This window comes from Felis catus, chromosome D4, assembly GCF_018350175.1.
Source record: "Felis catus isolate Fca126 chromosome D4, F.catus_Fca126_mat1.0, whole genome shotgun sequence".
Classification (NCBI taxonomy): Eukaryota; Metazoa; Chordata; class Mammalia; order Carnivora; family Felidae; genus Felis; species Felis catus.
The window spans coordinates 32,780,204-32,802,680 of NC_058380.1; the positions used below are offsets into that span (position 1 = coordinate 32,780,204).

The 22,477-nt window shown below is 40.1% G+C and overlaps 1 protein-coding gene and 1 long non-coding RNA gene across 22 annotated transcripts in view; one reads left to right on the plus strand and one right to left on the minus strand.

Annotated features, from left to right (window-relative positions):
• KDM4C (lysine demethylase 4C) overlaps nucleotides 1-22,477 on the plus strand; it is a 430,991-nt gene that overhangs the window by 336,020 nt on the left and 72,494 nt on the right. The gene's annotated exons all lie outside the window — the stretch shown is intronic.
• LOC111557461 lies at nucleotides 1,619-21,140 on the minus strand. The gene is made up of 4 exons (XR_006588692.1): nucleotides 19,094-21,140; nucleotides 14,790-14,955; nucleotides 14,534-14,655; nucleotides 1,619-1,990 (listed from the first exon to the last, which is right to left on the minus strand). It is a non-coding gene; the product is annotated as an uncharacterized LOC111557461 (long non-coding RNA).

Below are 22,477 nucleotides of genomic sequence, written 5' to 3' on the forward strand. Positions count from 1 at the left end.
ATGTCCAGGGCAAACCTAAAGCAAACGATGGAGACTAATGCTACAGCTTGAACAACTTCTGCTGTTGTAAGTCTTCCAAATTACCCTCTTAAAATATTTGTAGATCTCATCAGGCAGGTGAATGAAAAGGTTGAGTAAGAACCTTCTTACTTCTTCCTGTAAGAAAAGTGTATGCGTAGTGGGATTACTTCACTTAGTGCTGCCAGTAAACCTGAATTTTTATTGTTCTTCTCCTTTCCTGAATCTCTTTTATGTGCCGAAGAGACACATTGATACGGGATGGACCTCAGGATCTGGGCCAAATGTTTGTAGGGAAGAAATTGAAGAATAACTCAGTGACTAAAGTGCTAAGGGAAGGACTTAGTCTAACAGAATGCAATTTCCTAAATTTATGGTTTGGCAAGCCTGACGCCCGTAGGGTTTTAAATAACTGAAGGGAAACATTCCTACCCATGCCCCACACAATACGCCAAATTCACTGCAAGCAAGGAACAACAGAGGGAAACCTGAGCATGTGTCCTGCATGCAGATACGTAAAAGATCAGAGGAGATCATCCGCTTTCATAGGTGTTACTAACCCAGCAACTGACAGTGCCTCCAGGAGTACAACCCTGGCATTCATCCACTTCGAAGATGTTGGCAACCATAAATGCCAGAATCACACCTGACATTTCTGTTGAAAAACATTGAACACACCCATGGGCCCAAAGCCTGGAGGAGTAATGGGGAAATCTGGGAAGTAGAATAGCTGCTTTGCATAAGGAAATATGAAGACAGACCTCTTCATGTTGATGGAAGAAATCCTTTGGGTTTCTGGTGTCTGAAAAATAAGTGTCTAAAGCTCTGGAGATGAGTTCAGAGGGGCAGTCAGTAGAAGGTAGACCAAGGGGCTCATAAGCAATGACACGTGTTACTTCACAAACTCAAGGGACAGGATGAATATTCTAAATTTCTTGCACTCCTTTAGAGATTGGATGGTGCAGGAACTAAAGAGCTAATTACTGGCCAAAGGACTTTTTAGGAAGGTATTTGGGTAGATTACATTTAGACATGAAGTGCCATTCTCTTGGCTTGGCCTGTCTTCCTGTGAATGGCATCATGGTGGCTCTGAGAATGAAATCATCAAAGAAATATTCCAGAAACTTCTTTCTCTGGGGATTCTGTTCTTCCTGCAGGACAGAGACTGTAATCCATTCGCCTTTGCATCACTAGAGCTGCAGGTGGAGCCTGAGCCCATACCCAGAAAAGGCTTAAATGATGAATGAGTGGGGGTGCCTGGGTGGCTCAGTTGGTTAAGTGTCAATCTTCAGCTCAGGTCATGATCTCACAGTTCATGGGTTTGAGCCCTGTGTCGGGCTCTGTGCTGACAACTTGGAGCCTGCTTCGGATAGTCTGTCTCTGTCTCTGTCTCTCTCTCTTTCTCAAAAATAAAATAAATAAATAAATAAAAAATAAATGATGAATGAGTGGACAAGTTACAAGATTTCCCTCCAACCTTGGCTGCTAGAATGGCACAGAGGGACTCAAACCAATACTCCATTAGGAATAGTGTGTGCCCACCTATGTTTCATATCAGGATTCCTAGCAGGTGAGATTTAGGAGGAGTTAGGAGACCCAGTCAGGCATTGTCACTTATATTGTGATCAAGGTAAGACACGAGGGACAAAGGCATCCCATTTAGAGTGACTCCACAAACGTTCATTGGATCTTCCAGAGCCTTGTAGTTTGGGTCTTCTCTGAGGTTGATGGTGAAAGGGATAGTCCTTCGCATGTAACCATTTGCAGAAGCAGAGCTTTGATTGTGTCCTGCCTGTGAGTCCCAGCATGCTGCCAGAGGGCTGCAGGCAGTCCTTTTCCTGTGAGAGTCTGCTTTGCTTTTGCAGCCAGCTTTGTCTGCTGACTTGACACTTCATCTTGAGACTGCTGGGTTGTCATGCTCCACTCCAGATCTCACACTGCTTCAGAGCCACTTCCTTGAGGGCAGAACGATCTATAGAGAATAAAAAATGAAACGGGCAATTTTGTCAAGCATTTGCAGTAGCAAAACAGAGACCTGACAATAGGGGCTTATGTCTGTTGTTCAACAGAATGAATGATCAAGTTGTATGCAATAAAAGGAAATTGTCAGATTTAGGAGAAGCGATAAAATATACAGGCATTTTCCTTATTTAATATTTATGTTCCTTGCCATTGTTAGGGTTCAGTCTCAAGCAGAAATGAGACCTGCAGTTCCCTATTGTCTATTTTCATGAAGAAGTGAGCACAGTATTTAATTATTTATCAAATAAGTAGAGTTCTGTCCATTCCCCAGTGTGCAAGTACTCAACAGTTCAAGAACATTACCCCCTCCCCCCCGCCATTCTGAGTCAGTGTTTTGTGCATATGTTCATATGTGTGTATATATATAAAGCACACACATGCATATAAAAATATATATATTTAGTATGTGTGAATAGATGCCTTTGTGTATGTCAGGGGAAAGGAATTGGTGATGTTTACTCCAGCTATGTCTTAACTTTAGCTCGAAGTCACTAGAAATTATAGGTTAACATTTCTGTGCAAGGGGTAGAACACCAGGAGGGGTCTTCTTGTCCTGGTTCTGCTGCTGGCTATGAATCTTAATGCAAGGAACTTAATCACTAGGCATCTAATATTATTTGCTACCTGTAAAATGAGATAATCATATCTAACATCCAAAGACATAACGAATCATGAATTATCACGTGTAAAGAGCCCCGGGCAAATAGAAGTTAAGTTCCATATGAGACAAAGTGGTATCATTTAAACAGTAAAATTGTTAGATTATATTCCTTCTTTATCATCCCTTCTCTCAAAGGAAAGATAGGCGAGGTCTCTCCACTGTACCTCTATGAGAATTTTGGTCCAGGTCATTAAGGGGTTTTTCGGTTGGGATAAGGTTGAATGAGTAAAAGCACTATGTAGAGACAGGACTAAAAAGCCTTAGAGATTTATAGAAAGGATTCAACTGGTAGTCTGTGGTATAGCTGTGGCAAAGAGTTACTCAGATCATCGCCTTTAGGTCCTTGTAATCAAGTGCCTAGAGAAGACAGGCGCTAAGTAACCATGAGCATTTTAGTGAAAATAATCTTAATGGAGTTAGTTGGTTGCTTCTAATGCACTGAGGAACTTAAGGAAAGAAAATAATGAGCATGGGAGCTCTTAATTTAATGTCCGTGGTAATGAACTGAGTGCTACTAAACTGAAGCTTTAGGTGCCCCTGCATGGTGCCACCATCTGTGAGAATGACTTGGTTCTGATGGGGGATGTGCTCTCAGCCTTGATCCCAGATTAAAGAAGGCCCAGAACAGAGTCATAGCCAGCATTTGACATGAACAAGAAATAAACATTTTGTGTTGTTAGCCACTGAGGTTTTAGAGATTGTTTCTACTAGAGCATGAAAGATAATATAAAGTCTGTTCAATCATATGCTTTTGGAAAATGCTGCCATAGTGCCCAGTGGGCTTGTCCTATAGTAATTGTTCTAAGTGTTGGGGGCTCCTGGTTGCCTCAGTAGGTTAAGCGTCTGACTCTTGGTTTCAACTCAGGTCATGATCTCATGGTTTGTGAGTTCGAGCCCCACATCAGGCTCTGTGCTGGCCATATGGAGCCTGCTTGGGATTTCTGTCTCCCTCTCTCTTTGCCTTTCCCCAACTTGTGCTGTCTCTGTCTCTTTCAAAATAAATAAATAAACTTAAATAATGATAATAATTGTTCCAAGCATTGATTATGTCCTAATGCAGGTCTCTTTGATCATTCATAAAGCTGCTACCATAAACGAGACCCAGTGCATATTGCATGTTTTATTTATTTATTTATTTATTTATTTATTTATTTATTTATTTATATATATAAGACTAGGTTTATTTTGCAAACTAATTATTCTTTTTTATGAATATAATTTATTGTCAAATTGGCTTACATACCACAACCAGTGCTCATCCCAACAAGTGCCCTCCTTAATGCCCATCACCCATTTCCCCCTCTCCCCCACCCTGCCATCCACCCTCAGTTTGTTCTCTGTATTTAAGAGTCTCTTGTGGTTTGCCCCCCTCCCTCTCTGTAACTATTTTTTTTCCCCATTCCTTTCCTTCATGGCATTCTGTTAAGTTTCTCAAGATCCACATATCAGTGAAAACATATGATAATCTGTCCTTCTCTGACTTATTTCACTCAGCATAATACCTTATAGTTCCATCCATGTTGCTGCAAATGGCATGATTTCATTCTTTCTCATTGCTAAGTAGTATTCCATTGTATATATAAACCACATCTTCTTTATCCACTCATCAGTTGATGGACATTTAGGCTCTCTCCATAATTTGGCTATTGTAGAAAGTGCTGCTATAAACATTGGGGTACACATGCCGTTTTGCATGAGCATTCCTGTATCCTTTGGATAAATTCCTAGTAGTACTATTGCTGGGTCATAGGGTAGTTCTATTTTTAATTTTTTGAGGAACATTCACACCACACTGTTTTCCAAAGTGGCCGCACCAGTTTGCATTCCCACCAACAGTGCAAGAGGGTTCCCGTTTCTCCACATCCTCACCAGCATCTATAGTCTCCTAATTTGTTCATTTTAGCCACTCTGACTGACATGAGGTGGTATCTCAGTGTGGCCTTGATTTGTATTTCCCAGATGATCAGTGACATTGAGCGTCGTTTCATGTGTCTGTTGGCCATCTGGATGTCTTCTTTGGAAAAGTGTCCATTTGTGTCTTCCGCCCATTTCTTTACTGGATTATTTGTTTTTCAGGTGTGGAGTTTGGAGGTGGAGGTGTGTTCAGGTTTGGAGTTCTTTATAGATTTTGGATACTAGCCCTTTATCCGATATGTCATTTGCAAATATCTTTTCCCATTCCGTTGGTTGCCTTTTAGTTTTGTTGATTGTTTCCTTTGCAGTGCAGAAGTTTTTTGTTTGCTTTTTTTTTTATCTTGATGAGGTCCCAATAGTTCATTTTTCCTTGTAATTCCCTTGCCTTTGGAGATGTGTTGAGTAAGAAATTGCTGTGGCTGAGGTCAAAGAGGTTGCTACCTGCTTTCTCATGTAGGGTTTTGATGGTTTCCTGTCTCCCATTCAGGTCTTCCATACATTTTGAGTTTATTTTTGTGTAGGGTGTAAGAAAATGGTCTAGTTTCATTCTTCTGCATGTTGCTGTCCAGTTCTCCTGGACACCATTTGCTAAAGAGACTTGTCTTTTTTCCATTGGATGCTCTTTCCTCCTTTGTCAAAGATTAGTTGGCCATACATTTATGGGTCCAATTCTGGGTTCTCTATTCCACTGGTCTATGTGTCTGTTTTTGTGCCAATACCATACTGTCTTGCTGATTACAGCTTTGTAGTAGAGGCTAACGTCTGGGATTGTGATGCCTCCCACTTTGGTTTTCTTCTTCAATATTACTTTGCCTATTCAGGGTCTTTTGTGGTTCCATATAAATTTTAGTATTGTTTGTTCTAGGTTTGGGAAGAATGCTGGTGCAATTTTGATTGGGATTGAATTGACTGTTTAGATTGCTTTGGGTAATATTGACCTTTTAACAATATTTATTCTTCCAGTTTATTTGTGTCTTCTTAAATTTCCTTCATAAACTTTCTATAGTTTTCAGCATATAGATCTTTTACATCTTTGGTTAGGTTTATTCCTAGGTATTTTATGCTTCTTGGTGCAATTGTAAATGGGATCAGTTTCTTTATATCTCTTTCTGTTGCTTCATTATTGGTGTATAAAAATGCAACCAATTTCTGTGCATTGATTTTGTACCCTGTGACTTTGCTGAATTCATGTATCAGTTCTAGCAGTCTTTTGGTAGAGTCTTTTGGGTTTTCCATGTAGAGTATCACAATGTATGTATTTTAAATAACTCTTCCACTTACAAGCTGTGTGATCTTGGTGAAGTTTCTGAACTGCTCTGTGCCTCAGTTTCTTCTTCTGTAAAGTGGAAATATTTGTGTTACCTATTTCATGGAGTTTAGAGGATTAAGTGAATGGTTTGTATAACATCCTCAAAGCAATGTCTGACATGTAGTAAATATTTATTAAATTTGTCTGTAAATATGTTCCAGGTCCTGAGAAGTTACTTATAAGGGGTTACACATAAAGGCTTATAAACATGAACAAGGACATATTAGTTCCAATGTTCTTGAGTTCTTGGAGCTCATAGGTCTAAGTAGAGAGATATGTCAAAAAATGATTATGAAGAGGTGTGGTGCTGCAAGAATGTCTATCAGGCAGACTAAGTTAATTTGTGGGATGAAGAATGGATGCTCTTGAAGGAATGACATTTCAGAGCTTAAAGGTGGGTAGGTATAGCCAAGATGAAGGTAGTGATGGCAGGGGAAGAGGGGAGGGAGTTATGTAGGTAAAGGGAGTGGTACATTCAAGGATCCTTAAGAGGGTAGCAGCTAGGCACATCAGGGAACTGAAAGAAGCCAGTGGGATGGGAGCCAAGTAGAATGATGCAGGAGCCCTGGAGCAGTGTGGCAGAGGAGAGCAGTATGGCCTACACGGGCATCCTGGCCATGGTTGTGTGACCACGGGCAAATGCTCATCCTCTTCAGGCCTTAGTTTCTTCATTTCTAAGGTAAATTATCCTTTCAGTTCCAAAATTAATATTCTAGGATCTGTCTTCCCTTTTCCTTTCCTAGTTTCAAAGAGCCAATGAGTTGTTTCTAACAAACTCTAATTGTTTAGAGAGAACTAAGGAACAAATGAAAGGAAGGGAGAAATAGATTCTTTCTAGTCTGATGCTTAACCTGACTTTTATGCTGTAAGATATGGAGTCATGGTGGCTGACCCTTGGGCAGCTCTGGGTCCTTGGATGACATTTAATCTTGCTTGAGGATGGCATCATGTTGAAAGCTCCTGCTAGATGCAGAAAGGCAGGCGTCAGGGTGATGGTCCCACGCCCCTCCTCTGCTCACAGGAGTGTGGACTTTTAAAAACTTTTTTCCTGTTGTTGTGTTTTTCTTCTCAGACTATATGGTGAGATAATTTTAGCATTTATAGAAAACGTTGCTCCCCACTGAGTTCCTACGTTAACCCCTCCTGAGGTGAATGGAACGTGCAGCGGAAGAACTTCGTATTTTCCTTTTTCTTTCTTTTATTATTTTTCATTAAAAAATATTCATCTCTAGTATATTTGAATACTATATCAAGCAGGAAAGTTTTAAAAATTGGTAGATATTTCTATGTTTTGAAACTCCACCAGCCCTAATTGTGGATTTCAGAGTTAGGCCACACAGGATTTTGGTCTTGGGTCCTCTTATGTACAGTGATTCATGCAACAGCAGTATCAGAACAGAATTACTCTGCTGAGTAAATATGCCTTCTGCCACAGAGGGAAATAATTATCCACATTTTGTGCTGTGTTTCCCAATGGATTCTTTATAGAAGAGTGAGGCTGGGGGAGATCGTGGAACCAGGAGAGTCCACTTTGGGATAGGCTGCTCTAAGAGGGATACTCTCACCCTTCCTTCAGTTCTAGTGCCCCCATCCCATCTGCCACACTGTCCTTGGGAAGTAAGCACTGTACTGGACACCACCCTGTTCAGTCCTTTCTTCTGTCTGAGCTGCTATCAATGTGCTCTCTGCCTTGGGTAACTGTAGGTGCCACTAGAAGACCCCTGCAATCATGGGCTGCAGGATCATCTTGCAAGAACCTTCAAACTGGTATACACCCCCTGAGTACCCTCATAAGGACAGGCCCATGGGTAATTCATACTTTTCCCTAAAGTTTGTCTGCCTGAGAGCAGGCCTGAAGTCTATAGGGTCTTCTGGCCTCCTGCCCTTCAGTCAGTCTCCGACTTGACTCTCCCTCATTTCTAATCTTATGGTGGGACACGGCTCCTGACCCAAGTTGAAAGACCTCTGGCATGCTAAACAGAGGTAGGGTGCAAAATACTGGTCTTAATAAAGTTGCAAACTGAAAGTAATGACAGGGTAACATGTATTTATTTGCCACTCACATGGCTCCTTTACTTTTGACAAAACTGAAGGAGCTCCCAAAGGATATCAGCTACTAGATAGTGCTGGATGGGGGCTGGTATGCATTTGGGCATCTGACTTGGAAGGAGTTCAAAAGAATTGGAGATATTGCTGCAACAGAACTCTTATATTTCTACCCACTTACTGATGTGAGTGCTTTTTTTTAAAAAAGAAAAATACAATTTAAGTGACACTTGAAACTTGTCTCACTCCATCAGTGTGCAAAATAAACCCATATTTATATAAACTAATTTAAAGAATCTTCATTTGTTTATCTGGTTAATAGATACATTTCTCCCGGGGCTCCTGGGTGACTCAGTCATTTAAGCATCCTACTTTAGCTCAGGTCGTGATCTCACAGTTTGTGAGTTCAAGCCCTGCGTCGGGCTCTGTGCTGACAGCCTGCTTCCAGTTCTGTGTCTCCCTGCCTCTCTGCCCCTCTACTGTTCATGCTCTGTCTCTCTCTGTCTCAAAAATAAGTAAATGTTTAAAAAAAATTTAAAAAAAAATTTAGAGCCTTGTCAGGAAAATTAAAAACTGAAACTTCAATTAATATGCATGTTTTTGTTATGCAGAGGATTATGATAGTGGTCAATAAAAGGGCTTTGAGCATAAAAGTATCTTCAGATAAAATTCTGTGGAGGAAGTAGAATATAGATAATATAAGTTTAAAGAGAAGAAGGAATGCTATAACATCTGTGAAAGAAGCGCCTGTTCTTTCATGATTTTTAAATGGATGGGAGGGGTAGAGATGTGTTTTTTTTTTCTAAACATCACTATTTAATACAGAAGAATTATAACTTTAAAAAATTTAATGTTTATTTATTAAAATTTTTTTTTAAATCTTTTATTTATTTTTGAGAGGCAGAGAGAGATAGAGCATGAATGGGGGAGGGGTAGAGAGAGTGGGAGACACAGAATCTGAAGCAGGCTCCAGGCTCTGAGCTGTCAGCACAGAGCCTGACATGGGGCTCAAACTCACGAAACATGAGATCATGACCTGAGATGAAGTCAGACCCTTAACTGACTGAGCCACCCAAGTGCCCACACTGCTTATTTATTTTTGAGAGAGACAGAGACAGAGTGCAAGTGGGTTAGGGGCAGAGAGAGAGGGAGACAGAATCCGAAGCAGGCTCCAGGCTCTGAGATGCCAGCACAGAGCCTGACGTGGGGCTTGAACTCACAAACTGAGAGATCATTACCTGAGCCAGAGTCAGATGCTTAACCGACTGAGCCACCCAGGTGCCCCAGAAGAATTATAACTTTTATAATTACTTAAAGTTATGAGAAATTTTATATGTCTACTTAAAACTGTACAAAGGAGCATATAGATTTTCAAAATTCTATCTGTTTTTGGTTTGTGAAGGAGGCTGGTTTGGGATGCTACGGTGGTTTCCAGCTCTGGCTTGGGAGTGTATGAACAATGCAGATATCTGAGCCCCTGTTCAGACTATGAATCAGAAATTCTAATTGGGGGCTGGGGTGGGACCTTATGTTTCACACAAGTCCCTGATTCTCAGTGGATCTCAGTACTAGTGTTTGGCTCCCTCGTGTACACTTGCTTGCTTTCCTCCTGGGAGGGACTCCTGAAGCAGGAGGTGACAGACCACTGCACAGGTGGTGCGGTGCCAGACACTCAGGTGGGAAGAAACCAAGAAGCCAGAAGTTCCTGGGGTGTCCACCATGGAATGGGGAGCTGGAACAAAGGCCATTTTGTCCATTCACTTTAGGGGAGGTTCACTATCCATAAATGATCGCTGCATAGCTCATCCTAAGTGGCATTTTTGAGCTCCCCTTTGAGAACTTTCAGTTCCTTATTGCAATGTCTTAGCCTTATTAGGATTAATATTGACCCAAGATCTACCCAGGATCAGTCAAAAACCATTGATTTAGAAACTATTTGAGTTTCAAAATCTGAGTCCATCGAATAATGAAAAGTAGTCAGTGATTCCTAGCCATCCTCCTAGATCTTTTGATCATAAAAAATTCCCTCAAGATATGAAATGTGGCTATTATTAGGCAGTATGAAATAGTCTGAAGGGTTTGACTTAATGGACTAAATTTGCTACACATTGCCATGGGTGCATTGTCTTTCTCTATTTTTTCTTTTATGTGAGAAATTTGTTGCCGTTTCCTGTGTCTCGACAAGATAAATGAACTAATTTAAAATATTTTCCACGCCTCATCTGTCCACTCTACAAGCTGTCGATGGGCTCGGATTGGGTGCCTGCATGCCAGCCGCCCTCAGCCGGGAGTATTGTTACTATGAAGAAAGAATGTCGTTTCCATAGCAGCTTGGACCTCCTTTGCAAGTGTGCTTTCACATTCTTGCAGGATTGGGTGAGAAAGTCGATATTTGGTCGAGCTTTCTAAAGCACATTTGCTTGACTTAAATGAAGTTACTACATTTCTTTTTTTTTTTTTTTTAATTGAAGAGGTGGGAGAAAATTTTCAAGAACCAATGAAGGGGAAAAGTTGAATGAGTTAAAAACCAAAACAGAAAGGAAGAAGAAAAATATTGGAGTTATTAAAATCTAGAATTATAAAAATTACAATTGGAAAAAGTTACTATTTGTCTTCAAAATAACGTTTCTAATTTTACATATATTACGGGTTGGGTAATTTAAAAAATATCATGGAATTTCCACATGTATATTATTTTTTACAGTCACTCGAATTCACTATAGATTCCTTCATTGCACATTTCAAGGAAAGATTATGTTCAGAACATTGCAGTGGCACACAGCTGTCAGGCATTCTCATCCTCTTTTGCATCAGCATTGAGTTCTTCACTGTATTTACTTGTATTTGTAGAGGAGGCAGAGCAAAAAGAAGTGATAAGTTGGAGACCATTTTTACTGTTTCTGAGATAGTACAGACGGATTCCTTTTGGATTTTCTGAACTTTTTTTCTACTTAATAATACATTTTAATGGGTCTTTGGGGGAAGTCATAACTTTACTACACTGCTTATCACACCGGCTGCTCACATGACAATACTCTTGTGAGGTATAATATTAAAATCATCTCTGGCTAAAAGTGGATTTTGGCTTTTAGCCTAACACTGAGCAAATAAGCTTTCCAGTCTAAGTTAAATGTTCCCATAAGCTCCTTAAAACCAAATTTTCCTTGTTAAAAAAAAAGTTACTGAATATAATTCCCAAAGGGTAGGGTATGGAAGCTATTTAAATTAGACTTAAAAAAATCCTTCCTGTATTTTGCTGGCTTGGCCTTTCTTTTGCTAATATTTGGTTGGTACTTCTTTGCTAGGTTTGATGTGAGAGGTCAGAATTCTCCCCAGGAAGGTTGATGGTCCATCAGATGGGTTCACTTCTTTAGTTTGAACCGTGGCTTAAAGCAGGATGCTGAAGTCTGCCACCGAGTGATGGTGCCTTCCCTGGGAGTCGTTGCAGAATCTGTCTCAAGCCTCATCTTGTACTTGACTGTGACCCTGTTACTGCCCAGAGCTCTAAACCTCCAGCTCCCTCGTAACAGAAGGCCAGGCTTTCTGTGGTTTCCCCAGTAGGTCAGCTTTAAGGTAGATGAAAATTTGATAAATGCACTTATAACCTCTTTGGAGCTTTCTGTGGGAACTTTGACAAGTACATTCTTTCTCCTAAATATTTTAACACACAGCCTTTAAAATGACATTTACCTCTTCTAGGACCATTTCTGACAGTGGCATGTGGTAGTTTTATTTTTATTTTATTTGAAAACATCATTTGGGGTTTTATAGAAAAAGAATAAAATATTTATCTCCACAGCTTGTTATCAGCAGGGAGGATAGGCATTCTTGGATGGATGGAAGGTTTATTGGTGGAAAGAGTTAAGAAGCTATTTTGTGATAAAGGATTTCTTTGCATTTTTTCCTGTAGTCAAGTAAATTGCTTGTGGGTTCTTGCTAAAAAAAAAATAAATAATAATCCCTCTGGTGCTGCTTTTAATTTGATCAGGCTTAAAATGTTTTCAGAAGGGTTAAGCTTCCTTTGCATTAGTGTCTGGTGTGATCAAATAAAGGGATGGCTTTGGAATGGACTAGATTTTTTTTATGATGCTGTTTAATGTTTATACAGAAGGTGCAGTATAGTGGACCATTCAAAACAACAGCACCATTTTTACATGACTTTGGGGTGTGTGGTGTATCCCCTTTCCACCGATAGATTTGACTCGTAAGAATTTGTTTCCTGTGATATATATCTAATGTAACTCCAATGTCATTTAGAGGTAGTAGGCATAGCAACCCACTGACATGATTCCTCATGTATGGCTACTGATAGCTAAACTTTACCTGCAAGGGGAAGAATTAATTGTATATCCTGTTCTTCTTCATTAGGTAAAAATTCGCAAGATAATATATAATCCTGGTAGGGCACAGAACCATTTTATGAACAGGTGAGCCAAGTTGTGAAAAGACCATCGAAAAACCTAAAACTTGGTGGAAAAACCAAAAGCCTCCACTGCTTGGGGGCTCTGTTTTTAATCTGATTCTCTGCTGAGTTCATGAATATTTCAAGTGGACCTGAACAGGTGACTCTTTGTTCCCTGGGAAGAAGATGGTTTTCAGTGGAAACTTACAGTCTGTCATTTTCATGGGAATGGCTTTAACCTAATACAGAGTGGAGGTCTGAATCCACCTGAGAGAAATAGGAAAATACTGTGTGACATTTTACCAAACTTTACACAAGTCTAGTAGTAGAATAGAATATTTTTTCCACCCTAATAATGTAGATGTTGTTTTGTTTTGTTTGTTGATAGAGTTTTTCCCTTCTAGAAGGAAGTAGAAATAGATGCTGTCTGTACTGTAACACAAGTCTGTGAGCCCAAATATCTAGCTTCTTATATTTTGATGAGTGATAGATGCAAGTAGGTAGATACATGCTTTTAGTGACCCTGCTTTAAAAATTAGTTTACTAAATGTGGCTATAGCAGAAAAAAATGTAAATACTTCAGTGTTCTGGATGCAGACCCTGAATCTGGTAAGGAGATTTCTCCCCACTCCTCCTGGTTCATAAAAATAAATCTGAAAAACGTACACTGGTGATAAAGAGTTAAACTGTAGTCATCACACTTGCCATCAAAATGGGAAGACAGGATTGAAGAATGAACATACTGGCTCACAGCTGGGAAGATTTTGGCAGGAAAAAGTCACGTGACACTGAGTGAGGCCAGGTCCATCAAGGAGACTTGCTACAGATTAGTTTGAGAAGAGTTGTTGATGCTTGTCTTACCATTGGGCTCTGCACAGGTTCAGCAAATGCTGCTACACTCTTTGTGAAGATTTGTTTAAAAATCACACATTTTTGTCCCTCGGTGGTACACTCCCCTGATAAACAGTGGAACTTGATTTTCTGCCCCATTTGTGTTGTATACCCAAGCACTGGTGCCTTTTGCTTTGGCACCCTGAAGAGAACTGACGTATTATCACATTCTATTTCTTTTTCCCCCCTCATCTTTTAAAGAAAATAGTAACAATGGCCGTGTTTGTAACCTTTTATGTTTAGAGGGCACTTCTGTACCCCTTATCCCATTAATTCCTACAGTGATTCTGCCAAGTATAGCTGGAGAAACTGAGGCGCAGGCACAGGGGTGCTTGCCCAGGAGTGCTCCTCCTTAGTGGAAAAGCTGGAACTCATACTCTAGGCTCTACCAGTGCCTCTAGTCTGGCAGGTAGAGGTAAGTGGTGTGAATTAGTCTGAAAATTGCTGAAATACCAGTAAGCATTATGAGCCCCAACCCTTACTTTATTACAAAAAAAATCTCGAGACCTTGATCTCTTCTATTCCCTCAGTTGCATTAATCTTACCAGGGCCAGTGAAGAGGATTCCAAAGAAAAAGGTTTTTTCTTTTTAATTTACCATTTAAAAGTACTACTTTGGCCTTGAAGTTGTAGGACTAAAACATATGTGTACATACACTTAGACCAAAGCCGTTTATATTTTACTACCTTGAAGCTTGATGGACTCTTGTGGAATGGAGAGAGCAAAGGGACTCTCTTTCAACACAAGCACACACATGACAGAAATAGAAGTGTGTGCATTCCAGGATAAACTGGATTGTCTTCATCTTTTAAAAAAGTAATGTGAATGATAGAAGACCACACTTCAGTTTTATGATTGCCAACGAGCCATAGTATAAGCAGTAAATGTCTCTTAAAGTATGAACACGTTCTTTCACACATCTGCTTGGGTAATTCACTGTTCTGTTTGGAAGGATCTCACAGAAATGGAATTTTTAAATATTGAGAAATCCATTAAGAAATAGAGGGAGAATGAAAAGCTCATTATAAGAGCCATGCCAAGGATAATTAAGATGTGGCTAGCATCCAAAAAATATTTACTTTTAATTGAAATGAACTTTTAAAAGAAGTTAATGTTCCCACCCTTTGGCTGAAGAGTTCGTTGCTCAGTTGGTCTAACATCAGTTTGAAGTTGATCAGCCAATTTTTCACGAAAGAAAAATGTTGTATACAATGTAGATAAGGCATTATCATTTTCATGAAGAAAATCTGCAATTTTGGAATTGACTTACTCCTCTGTTGCAGCTGTACACCTTTTTGTGACCTGTTCATGGCTAGTTGCAAAGACAGGGAAACAGAGGGTAGTACATGGTGCTTTTGGTTCACTGTGGGAGTAAGTTGGCTACTTCTGATCCTGAAATGATAGGAGAGGAAAAAATAGGTCTAAAGATATCATGGTTTATGCCCTATCCTTTTTTTTTATATTATTGTAAAAACAATAAAGCAACAACCTTAGAGGAGAAAAAGAAAACCCAGAATTCCACTGACCTAAACATGATGTTCTTCATTGAAATCTCTCTTCATTTGTGTGCATGGTTGTAATCACGGTGTCCATAGTGACTGTGGACATTTTTAATAGTTCTGTGTCAGGAGTTCTTAACTCTTCTGTTCCATGGACTCCTTTGGCAGTATTTTTAGTAAAGCCTATGGATCTCTTTTCAGAAAAATGTTTTTAAGTTTTTAAAATAAAATATACAGGATTACATAGGAGACAATTATATTTAAATGCACTTATTAAAATAGTTTTAAAATTAGCTTGTGATATGGTAACACATGCTTTACTACCAAAGCATTAAATAACAAGATGTGACAAAGCCATTGTCACCTAATTTCTGAGTAATTGTGAGCATAAATATTTTGAAATTGTGGATCTGAAGGTGGAGGGGAGGGCAGGACAGGTGGGGAATTTCATGCCTGGTGATCTCTATTACCTGGGTGAAGGAAGAGGCTCAGCATTTCTAGAACGTGAGGAGTTGGGCTAGTGTTGAAGAGTGTTAAAGTTTTGGAACAGATGGGGCAGCATTGCTTAGTTCTTATTGTGTCTTAGGTACTGTACAAAACTTTTTATGTATGTTATTTCTTTTAACACTGAGAACACTCTCATGAGGGATAGTTGCTACTGTCATCTTTACTTGACCGATGTGGTAACTAAGCTTGGAGAAATTACCCACGAATAGATCATTCACTGTTCTTCAAAGGAAGTCTACCTAAATAATCCAGAAGTAATATCCCTGATTGGTAATGCAAATTCAGGGCCTCATTGGGGACAGCATTAGGATTCAGTCCTAAACCTTTGACGAGAGCCTGTTTTACTGCCTTTTGTCCACTTCTGAAACTGAGAAAGATAATTTGTCTTATCTAGAAGATAAATCCTCAAGCTCACTGTTGGGTGATTTTTCTCCTGAAGCTACTGTTGTAGAAACCTGAACAGGAAAGGCAGTAGGATGGAGGCCGCAGAAGATAGGATAGGCTCTGGATTGTTCACACCTTCAGTCAGCTCTTTGCAGGACCACAGTCATCTCTACTGGAGAGGTTCTTCCTCTGAAAAGTCACATGGGACATATCTGCACCGCATTAACTTTACAGCTTTTCATCGCTGCTTCCTCAGGGTTGTTTGGGCATACGTTGCCAGGGCATTATAATGTAAGCGTAAATTTTCTCGATGTGGTCTAAGGCTGGCATAATCGAAGGACAAGAGGCAAAGGGTTTGGGGCAGGCCACAGACCAAGTACTTCATAAGTGACAGTCTCTAATAAGGGTCAGATGTATGCAGGAGTCTTGGGACAGCTCTGGTGCTCAAAGCAGGAGGCATGTCCCAGGACAGCAGCTTGTAGAGCCTTCAGCAAAAACTGATGAGGCTTCTGGATGTTTCCTTTTCCCAACCACCTGAATAAGTACCATTCACTGAGATAAACATATGCAGTAGGAGTGCATATAATTGTTTATTTAAACTGCTAAAAAACGCGTGTGGGAAGTTGGATATGAGAAAGGTGCTTAGAACCTGACTCACACAACCTAGTTCCCTCATTGCAGACTGACGAATGGGAAATGTTTTTACTCTTCCGACCCAGATTTCACCAATGAATGCAATAAATTTACAGAAAACAGAGATTTAAGAAACTATACGCACCTCTCTAAAAAAAAAAAAAACATTGAACAAAACAATACTGCAGTCTTTCATGAGATTGGATGTTTGCACTGTCTCAAAACAAATACTGCTACGGTCTCTGTCTTTGATTTATTTATTTTTTGGTCAAATATCTTTAGAACGTCAGGCTCAAGGCCAGAAATAAATAGAAAATGTTTTATAGTCCTTGATTTGATAATGCCAGTAGCAAATCATACCTGATATTCATAATAAATAAAGTTTCTTTGGCCAGGGGCAGAGGGTGGGGGCTGCCCTTGGAGCAGTGGGAAGCTTTGTAAGCCAGCCTTCCAAAGTTGTGTGAAACAGGAAAATTGTTTCTTTTTCAATTTAACACTGAGAATTAAATGATTAAAATATTATCATTTCCAACCTTAATTCAGAGAGATCTAAAGAAAATGAGTTTAGAAATCCTAAGTTACAAGTAATTTACAAATCTGGGTTGTTTTTTATTAATTGGGTGGAGAGCACCCTCAGTAACTTTAGCAGGGCTTACTTGTACCAAAAAGAACAGAGGGTTTTAAAAAAAATTAAGTAAATAATTCAGTAATTTTGAGTTCAATTAAATGCTTTATTCAAGGGGAGTAAGAATTCCTGTTTGATATCTTGTAAACAATAATTTCAAATAATGAAATTTCCTCTAGGAAACAGGTGCTCTTTAATATTAACATAAAAAGAAATAAAAATGCAAATACAAAAGTACTTAGAGAATGTTTATTTTGTGATTTAGGAGGCTTGCTTTTCCCTCCCATCGGCTGAAAGATGTTTAGTGACACTTAATAAGTACTCGGAATAAGATTTGTTCTAAAGCTCTCTGTATGCTGTAATTGTATGCCCCCTTTGCCCTTTAAATTTGAAATAAACTTGAAATGAAGGGTGGAATCCAAACAGGCTGTTAGAGAAGTAGAAATGATAAGTGATTGATTTTTCCCAACATAGATAACATTGCCTATTTTGTGATTCAGCAAATGCTGCTATATACTATCAGTGAAGTGCCTATTTCAACAAGAGATTGTGATGTTGCCTTTAATTTATTTGCAAATGCTGCTTTTATGTCTGGGTTTTTCTGTGCAGCCCAGGTAGTAAGTGCAGAGGGGAAGCTGTTTTATGTTTAGAGAGGATAGGAAAGAAGGGCAGGAAGCATTCAGAGGCTAGCCTGTTTCCCCCAGGACCTTCTCTTCACTTATGTGTGTTCAGGCCCCTTTCCCCCACGCCTCCTGTGACTTGCCCTTGTGTTGTACCTGTGCAGAACTAGAGTCAAAACCACATCTCTCTGACTTCCCAGTCCGGGCTTCCAAATACTATGAAATCCTGTCTGTGTAGGGAAGGCAGAAGTGTGGTCTTTGGTCAGCATACTTCCCAGATACTTTGTAAACTGTGCCAGGTGCCTTTGGTAAGAAGATGAGTAGAATTTGTCCAACCCCTGAGAAGCAAAAGATGGACAAGCAAAGAGACATACCTGACCAACAAGCATTCTTAGCCAAAGGTTGTTCTGATTTTCTGGATGGGCTGGTTTGGGAATTGCTTGGTTGCCTGGCTTTAACCTAAGTCACTCAGAAAACTAATAAAATAGCAGTTCTGTTTTCCATCTAAAATAAACCAACACTACTAAACCTTCCTCAGTCTCTCATCTTGGCAAGAGAAGGTGAGGTTTGTGTCAGGTACCGTCTAAGACCTTCTGAGAGCTTGCCTTTCCAGCCTTTCATCCCTTAACTTTGCTCACACTTCAGTTAGTTGTGCCTGTTTTTCCATCTCTGAGCTTTGTTACATCTATCTAGAATGTCCTTCCTCTTTCCCATGCTACTGCACATGCACTGGCTAACACCTGCTGGTCCTTCCAAGGCGAGCACCACCTGCTTTTGCTAGCCTCCCTAGTTTTCTAAAACCCTGCTGGCAGCTTCTCTGAACCATGTGGCAAACCCTGTATCCCTGCTGCTGCAGGCTCGGTTGATGTACAGAACGTCCCCAACACTCTCCAAGGCAGTGTCTGACCTGGTAAGAAAGCACTGCACGTTGTCTCTAAACTCCAAGAAATTAGTTATAGGGAACTTCTGACTTTGGAGAAATCCTATTTTTACTTTATTACAAGTTCTCTAGAGCCAGCCTGATGGAACTGACCCGACAGTGCCTGGACTTGGTGACTTGTGCCCTCAGTTCAGAGAGGTGCACAGGTCACTTGCCTGAGCTCTGCTGCCACATGACCTGAGCCATTCAAGCAGAATCATACCTGCTGTCTTGTCCTGTATATGGTGTCCCTCAAATGGCTGTCATGAAGGTCATCCTGTCTTTCCCCTCAGTGAGAGAAGGATGGTGGAAGTGCTGGGGGTGGGGGAAGTGACCAACTGAGGCCACATGTTGGCCTCACCTTGGTTCTCCAGCCCTCTCTCCTTCCAAATCCAGTAGCACTTCATCTTGCTTATTGTGATGACCACTGCAAAGCTTTTGTTACAGCTATTTTTGTATGCCAGATTGAGCTCCTTGAATACACAGATTATATCTTTTTCACTTTTATATCTCCTTTCACATTTAGCAAAGTACCTTTTATATGGAAGATATTTAATAAGTATTGAAATGGCCAAAAGAATGGATTAACACATGATCTATAATAAGGAAACAATAATTCATTTAATCAGTGTGTATTATACACCTGCTGTGTGCAGTCAGTGTTCTGGTGCTGGGGTTAAAAGGTGCTTCCAGACGGATTCCTATTTGATGAGCTTCTCTGTGGTGTATCTTCTGATCTAAAATAAAAAGTGTGACTGGGCTGTTGACATAGTACTTTTCAAGAGTCATTTGTTAATTTGTCAGTTTATGTATGAACTACTATGGCCTTTCCAGTTCTAGAATTCTTTTGTGCTTCTTTAAATTTCTCAGGGTCAACAATGACTCTCTAGCCTTGTTTTGAATAAGTGCAGACTTTGATCTGATCCCTACCACCTCTGCCCATTTTTCTAGCTGTGTCTCTTGGCCTGACTGAGCTCATTCCTCTGCCCTTTCCTCTTTATCCTGCTTCTTGACTTTTTCTTAGCTTCTCATTTTTTTGCATGGTGAATCTCACTGAACAAAAAGCAATGAGATAAATGGCTTCTGATACATATCATAAATAAAGATTTAATGCAACACACTTGACATCATGAACCATATATTTTAATGCTCTGAACTTGAAGTGTAGAAATAACTTTTCGTGAGGAGGGTGGGGAGACAGAGGACTTATGAGCTGATGCATGAGTATTCAGAATTGAGTTTTACTGTACCATTTCATAGTGTCTTCTGTTTATAACATGCTTAGATGGCTGAGGTCAGACATTTCTGCGTGGTGTGAGTGGTGTGAGTCTGTGTAGTGCTTGGAAAAAGCATCTTTGGAGAGCAAAAGGAAAAGGGAATTAGCTACTATATCATTATCATTAGCTTGTTAGTTGTCTGATAGGGAAACACTAATTAAAAAGCATTTGTGCCTGTTTGGGAATTACCTGCCTATATTAGGAAGGAAAAACAATCACTAAATTGGCAAAACAACAATAAAATCATACTACAAATCATATTAAAAGGGGAAAAAAAGGCAGTGGATGTGCTTTGAACTTCCAACTCCTTCACAGCTCATCATTTCTTGATGCCCTTTGTGCTCAAGGAATCTAATGATACACAAAGCTTCATTGCCAGATACTTCATTAATTCCTCAATCCATTAGGAGCCTTAATGGCCTATGCCATTGGAATAAGTATGGAAATCCAGTCCCCCAAGAAAGTACAGTGCTCTATAAATCATACTCGCTCGAGGATTCTCTAAGCCCTTGACACAGAAGAATAGATGAAAAATCATTGTACTTCCTGAATTGCCTTATCCTAAGAGGCTCAGAATAATCAACATCCTTTAACCCTTTAACCCTCAACCCATGGTTCTCAAAGTGTGATCCCTGGATCAGCAACATCAGCACCACTGGGAACTTCTTAGAAATGCAAATTTGGTGGCCCTAGCCAGACACACTGAAACTGTGGGGGTGGATCCAGCAATCTGTGTTAAGCAGGTCTCCCTGTGACCTGCTCTAATGTCCCTGTGGCATACTTCTATAATGAAGGCCTTTTTTTTTTTTTTTTTGACTGTTAAGGAAAAAGGTGAGCAGGTCCATAGCTTCATCTTAATCTACTTGTTTGGATTCAGTTTAATTGAGCAAACCTTCACTGAGTAGCTGTTACATCCCAAGCGTCCTCTCAAGGAAAATGACACTTTAAAATCTCTCTAGTGTCATCTGTGCTAGCATTTTCTTGCTGTGGTTGGCCTGCCTGGAGGGCAGCCCCTCCTCAACTTTGTTCTAAAGCACCAAAAACAATGATCCTCTGGGCTGCCTTATTTGACTTCTCAAATCTCCTTCATTAATTGTCATCCACCAGTTGGTTCCTCATCCCTTTCCCAGAGGGACACTGACACCTCTGAGACCTGCAGGAAGAATGGCCCTGTCTTTCTGAATCTTTTCTGCTTTCAAATGCCTGATAATCTTGCCTTGCCATTCATAAGCTCCCTTCTATCCCTGTCCCTCTAGAATTACTTTTGCCTCTACCCCATCCACTGCTAGCGAGGTTCTTTCCCCCAGGGGACAGACTGTTCAACCCTAATCTTTTTTTTTTTTAACATATGGAATTTATTGTCAAATTTATTGTCAAATTATTGTCAAATTTATTGTCAAAAATGCCCTCTTAAATACCCATCACCCACCCTCCTCTCCCTCACACCCCCCATCAGCCCTCAGTTCTCATTTTTTAAGAGTCTCTTATGCTTTGGCTCTCTCCCACTCTAACCTCTCTCTCTCTTTTGTTTTTTTCCTTCCCCTCCCCCATATGTTCCTGTTAAGTTTCTCAGGATCCACATAAGAGTGAAAACATATGGTATCTGTCTTTCTCTGTATGGCTTATTTCACTTAGCATAACACTCTCCACTTCCATCCACGTTGCTACAAAGGGCCATATTTCATTCTTTCTCATTGCCACATAGTACTCCATTGTGTATATAAACCACAATTTCTTTATCCGTTCATCAGTTGATGGACATTTAGGCTCTTTCCATAATTTGGCTATCGTTGAGAGTGCTGCTATAAACATTGGGGTACAAGTGCCCCTATGCATCAGTACTCCTGTATCCCTTGGGTAAATTCCTAGCAGTGCTATTGCTGGGTCATAGGGTAGGTCTATTTTTAAATTTTTGAGGAACCCCCACACTGTTTTCCAGAGTGGCTGCACCAATTTGCATTCCCACCAACAGTGCAAGAGGGTTCCCATTTCTCCACATCCTCTCCAGCATCTATAGTCTCCTGATTTGTTCATTTTGGCCACTCTGACTGGCGTGAGGTTATATCTGAGTGTGGTTTTGACTTGTATTTCCCTGATGAGGAGCGACGTTGAGCATCTTTTCATGTGCCTGTTGGCCATCCAGATATCTTCTTTAGAGAAGTGTCTATTCATGTTTTCTGCCCATTTCTTCACTGGATTATTTGTTTTTCGGGTGTGGAGTTTGGTGAGCTCTTTATAGATTTTGGATATTAGCCCTTTGTCCGATATGTCATTTGCAAATATCTTTTCCCATTCCATTGGTTGCCTTTTAGTTTTGTTGGTTGTTTCCTTTGCTGTGCAGAAGCTTTTTATCTTCATGAGGTGCCAATAGTTCATTTTTGCTTTTAATTCCCTTGCCTTTGGGGATGTGTCAAGTAAGAAATTGCTACGGCTGAGGTCAGAGAGGTCTTTTCCTATTTTCTCCTCTAGGGTTTTGATGGTTTCCTGTCTCACATTCAGGTCCTTTATCCATTTTGAGTTTATTTTTGTGAATGGTGTGAGAAAGGGGTCTAGTTTCAACCTTCTGCATGTTGCTGTCTGGTTCTCCCAGCACCATTTGTTAAAGAGACTGTCTTTTTTCCACTGGATATTCTTTCCTGCTTTGTCAAAGATTAGTTGGCCATACGTTTGTGGGTCTAGTTCTGGGGTTTCTATTCTATTCCATTGGTCTATGTGTCTGTTTTTGTGCCAATACCATGCTGTCTTGATGA